This window comes from Drosophila mojavensis, unplaced genomic scaffold (assembly GCF_018153725.1).
Source record: "Drosophila mojavensis isolate 15081-1352.22 unplaced genomic scaffold, ASM1815372v1 contig_151, whole genome shotgun sequence".
NCBI classification, from domain to species: Eukaryota; Metazoa; Arthropoda; class Insecta; order Diptera; family Drosophilidae; genus Drosophila; species Drosophila mojavensis.
In genome coordinates, this window is record NW_025318684.1 from 880,747 (window position 1) to 886,864 (window position 6,118).

Here is a 6,118-nt window from a genome sequence, read left to right on the forward strand (position 1 = left end):
TGTGGATATCTAAGTAGACAAGTTAATATGTACATATGTGTATGTATGTATCGCACGCCAAGCCCGCCACCGACTGAGATACGCTGAGTATCCGCTGGACCTATGTATAAGCATAACCAGACATACATATGTACATACCAGTACATATATGACGGTATGTTTGTATAAAAAATATGTAGGTACATGTGTGTTTATATATATATATATATATAAAATATCTAAACAGTAACATTGTGGAAAGAATACATTTCCATTCTATGGTTTTTTCTACCCTGAACCCATTGAAAATGGGAAATCATGTTATAATGGTTGTGTTAAAAGTATGTAGCAGGCAGAAGGAAGCGTGGCAGGCCCCATACAGTATATATATTCTTGATCGAGTTTATCGTCTAGAATCTATAACTCATCCCATTCTCATTTGTTATTGATTAAAAACCTTATCGAAAATCGGCAAGAAATTTAAATCTACTACATCATTAGAGCTAGAATCGCCAAATTTTAAATGTACATCTAATATGTGGATTATTACTTATTCGTCCGTTCATCATCCACATAATATTCATATGTATATACTAAAGTCAAGTACAAGTGCAAGTAAGAAGGCTCTAGTCGAGACTGCTCCAGGATATCCACCCTGAACTCTCCAAGCTGATATTCTAATCATTCTGCACTTCTTTTATACACACATTATTTAAAATTTGGATGCTTACGCTAAAAAAAATATGAAAATCTTTCGATATGCCGCATCCCTAAAAAGTCGTATCAATTATTTTAGCTCTTAGTTTTAACATTTGCGGCTTGCCACGCCCCCTGTGGGCGGACTCAGCCCGAGTATATATACTGCATTTGAGGTCTCCAACATCAGTAGTGTCCAAAATAAAATTTTAACACTTTATAAATCGGAGATATACACGAGTAATTGTCCCACATTTCAAGTCCCTAGCTACGATAGTGCCGAAATAAACTGCGTGCATAGGGGCAAGACGAACATTGCACAAAACCAATATACTCATTTGACTTTCGTGAATGAGTATATAAACAAAGCTACAACAATAACTGCTGCGCCAAAATATATTAACACATACACACATATAAACACATACACACATTGTATGGGCATAACACTCTCCACACACATACATACACACACTCACCCACACACACATGCAAAGAGGCATCATATCGGTGTGTAACAAAATGTGCTGTGATATATGTATGTATATCCGCTCTCTTCACACTCATTGAGCAGGTGTTGGTTCGCTAGCATAGATTGACAAGACGGCGCGTGCCAAGCAAACGGCGACTACCGTTGCACAAACCACAGCCGAAGGGTAAGGGAGACAGAACGACAGAACGACAGATCGACAGTAGGAGGGAGGGAGAGAAAGAGATAAAGACTGATCACTGAACCATCTCCAACTCTGCTGCACTACACACATTCGTTCATTACACGTAGTCCAATAATTAGCAAGGCCTACATACATGCCTATATAGGAAGTCGAAGCAGCAATACTCTTATAAGTGCATAATACAACTGTATGTGTGTCTTATGAGAACAGGAGGAGCTCAGTTCTTGATCAAAATCACTGTAGAGGTGCACAGCAAGCGGCTGTTATCGACGAAATTCGAAGTCTTCAAGTGCGTAGCCGAAATAGCTTTCGCCTATGATAAGATACTGTGATTATGGAGTTGAGGTCGCAAAAGGTTTCTACGGTCATAAGGCGGGTTGGTTGTCCACGTTAAAGACGCAGCTGCTGGCTTAAGACTCGGGCTGCACACATGTGCTGTACATACATATATATTTATACATACATGCACACACAGTGCTTGTCTATACATACATACATTCAGTTTGTTTTCCGTGACCTTTCATTTTTACAAGTGAAAACCTCTTTTATGCTACCCAAAGCCCGCGCTTTCTACACAGAACACCTGTTTGATAGATGGAACCGTGACGCCGATCTGAAAAACCACCCCATACATTCCCTATTTGGTTACCTTTACCCTCCTTATTCCTTACTTCGTTTTTTAAACTCATTCACGAAAGTGAAATGAGTATATTGGTTTTCTTCAATGTCTGTCTTGCTGTCCGTCCGTCTACCCGCGTGGCAAATCGGAAAATGCATTTTCCGATTTGTCAAAAATTATATTAGTTGAAGAGCTAGAAAGCTGAATTGAGGAATGTAGCGTCGACCGCGTCGACCAGCCAAGATAAAAACCTATGTCGGATATGTCTAAGCCCATTAGAGGCGTGGCAAATCGGGCTATGGCGGATATATGTCCGCCCACAGGGGGCGTGGCAAATCGCAAAAGCTTATATCTCCTACAGTTTAAGAGCTAAAAGCTTAAAATTTGGATTATTGAGTTACTGGTAACCTCCTCTATCGATGACCCAAAAATATTTGTTACACCTTTTTAAGGGCGTAGCATACCCTGTTATTTTCACATTTTTTTAGCGTAAGCATTTCAATTTTGCAGTTACATTATCTTCAGCTCGTTTTACAGTATTAGAGCTAGAAGCCCAAAACTTAGCTACGATATTGCTGTTGGGTTGTGAATGAGTATTATGCTGTTGGTAACGCCCGACTGCAACGTTCTTACTTCTTTTACCTTTAATACGTGATACTAAAGTCTTCAAAGAGAGGGTCTGGGTTCAACGCTCGATTCAGGAGTAGGAAACAGCGACAACAGCAAAAAAAAAAAAAAGAATATTCAAGTTGTTTAACATTCCCGTCTACATATGTATATATGTATATATGTATATATGTATATATGTATATATGTATATATGTATATATGTATATATGTATATATGTATATATGTATATATGTATATATGTATATATGTATATAGATAATAGATCTACCAATATAATAGATTTGTAATAGAGTCCAACTCATTCCCGAAGCGCCTACAGCAGAGCTCCCAGGACGGAACCACTGATAGCATGGTTGCTTAGGTAACTGCTACAAATGTTACATATGTCAGTGGAAGGACATCTGGGTCCAATTCGAATCGTGTATCCGTAGATCGCAATGGGGGTGGCAAATCTTAATCTGCATTAGATTGATCAATAAGTGGTCCATATATTTATACATACGAATGCAAACCCTATATGTATATGGGCTGCTTATAATGGGATTTGGACAAGGAGAGCGAGAGAGAGAGAGAGAGAGAGAGAGAGAGAGAGAAACGCCGTACGATCGTACTGTACCATCAGAACTGCTGGTTACGGCTCAAGTCGCCATATTGCCTTTGGCCATATGTATGTACATATTATGTAAAGTACAGGCCCCACTACAACCCAGCTCTGCTTTCTACTTGCGGATCACAGCTTATCCCATTGGAATATTTGAGCACTAGGATTAGGTACGCTAATCACTTAAAGTACATATTTTATGTTTCAAATCAGAACAGAAATCCTATAAAGGACTTCATTGTCGTGTTTATCAAGTTGATATATGTACATATATATATGTATACGTGTATACAGGTATGTACAATGTATTTTTACATTAAATGTGATACTAGCTATTTTTTGTAAGACGTCAATGCTTGTATGTATTAAGTCGATGTTATGATTCGATAACTTAGCTAAATACTGAAATAGTTGTATTTCTCTTCTTCCATATACATACAGTATATACCACACACGCATACGCATACGCATACGCATACGCATATGCATACACATAGGTATGTATATGTACATTCATGCATATGCGTGCGTAAGTATGTATGCATGTACATATATGCAAACATATTTATGGACTGTATGATGTGAGTGTATAGTATACATATGTATGTATGTGTGTATGCATGTGCATCATATGTCAAGATGTACATACATATCCCATATAAATACATGTGGATGTATGTGTATGTACGTATGTTTATGACTATGTTAACATACTACATATATGTGTGTGTGTGCATTCGTGTGTATATGTACATATGTACATATGTACATACGTACTTTAGTTGGTGGACATTCGATCCCCACTAACATGCATTTGAGTACATACATACATACACACATACGTGCCCACACACCCACTCTCGTGCACATGTAAATACATACATATGTATATGGATCATGTGTGTGTGTGATGATCGTGCAACCATTTTATTTTGTTATATTATGCTATGTATGGCTGTCTGTATATGGGCATATTTGTGCAAGCAACTCGGCGTGCGCCTGTGTCTGCGTGCTCTGTGTATGTGTGTTTGTGTGTTTGTGTAGAGAGCCATCTATACCGCTTGCTCTTTATTTAAACAATCAGTATTCATATGTTTTCGGTATGAAATTCGGTATTTCAATCGTGGCTCGTGGCTTTTCACGGTCTGCAAGTCAACCGAGACTGCTTTTCTGCTGCTTTTTAATTTTTTTTTATTTTATTTTATTTTTTTTTTTTTTGCCGTTTCTCTTGGTCTTTGACTGTTGCTTTTTCTGTTAATGTTGATTTTTGCTTTTGGCTGACGTTGTTGTAGCGGTGCTCTATTGTTGTTGTTGCTGCTTCTGCTTGTGTTATCTCCGTCATAGTTATATGTACATTCATATGTACATACAGATACATATGCATATGTATATATGTATACATAAGATGATACCCTCTGCATGTTGGATTTGAAATATATATATATATATATATATATATATATATATATATATATATATATATGTATATATTGTGAAATATATAGTCAAGTAGAAATTATGACGCATGTAAGTTTAGGAAGAAAGTTACATTTAAGCTATTGAAGAACATTATCAACACATACATATGCACATATGTATTTATATAATTAGCAATAATTAATAATCATTAAAGAGGTTACTGTCATATTTGTCCGACAAAAATGTAAGGTAAATGAATAAAAGTAAAAAATAGTAATCTTAACATTATTTAGAAATAAATAAATAAAAACGCGTTTAAGTATTAAATTCAAATTCCATCATACACATAAACATATTTACATACATTGCATTTTGCTGGTATACACATACATACATACATACATACATATATACATTCATATTGTATGTATGTACATGCATAAGGTACTTATGCTTATAGGAAATAAGGCAGCGAAGCGTAATTCCTCTAGCCACAAATACAATAAAAACACAGTAAGAGTGCTCTAGTCGGGAGTACCTGACTGGGACATACCTTGAGCCCTACGTAGGTCGTTGTTTTAATCATTCTGAATGCACAATTCATAATGAGAGAGAGAGAGAGAGAGAGAGAGAAAGAGAAATAGTATAGGATGGGTATTGCAGCTTAGCTTAACGCCCATTTCAATGCGTATGGGGGATATAAATTGGCAGGTACGGCGTTAACTACATATACTTTGTAAATTTCGAGCTATGTACGTACAAATGTACAGAAAGTCCACCTGAATCTTTGCCGCAAAATTTCAAAAGGTGATCCCAATTGAAATTTGTTCTTATATATGTATGTAAATAAATCTACATTTATTACATAATTATTATATAATATATTTTATTTATATTTCGCATTTATGTTCTAAGAATTCATATAATACAAAGTATAGATATTTGAACTCAAATCTAAGCCACAGAATTTGAATAACTCTCTGTAACCGATGCCGCGAAACTATCGAGTCTCTTTTTTGCGCACGCACACAGCGAATATATCGATATCTATCGCAACAGAACAGCTGACGTAATAGACACGCCCGCGATTGAGTGATAGGTTCAGTGTTGCCGTTTTGGCTTATTTTCAGCCAGATCTGGCTTATTTTCAAGTGCAGTTGCGGAAATAATTTGAAAATTACGGATAGCGGAGATTCTGACTTATTTATGAATCGAATCAGCTAATACATATTTTGTTTAATATCTAATATTAGTTTCCTAACACGCTGGCAACTATTAAAGGCTAACAAAACTAGTTTTGCAATACTTTCATCTCTAACATATAGTGGTTAAATAGATATGCTGTTGCGCTTCGCATACATTCGTTACCTTGGTGAAATCTCAAAATGGAAGGGTCTTTAGCCATTTTAATAAAATATTAAATAAGAAATAGGATGAACATTGATACGTTAAACTCAATACCAACCATAAAGTCCCATTAAAACAGAAACTAATACAGC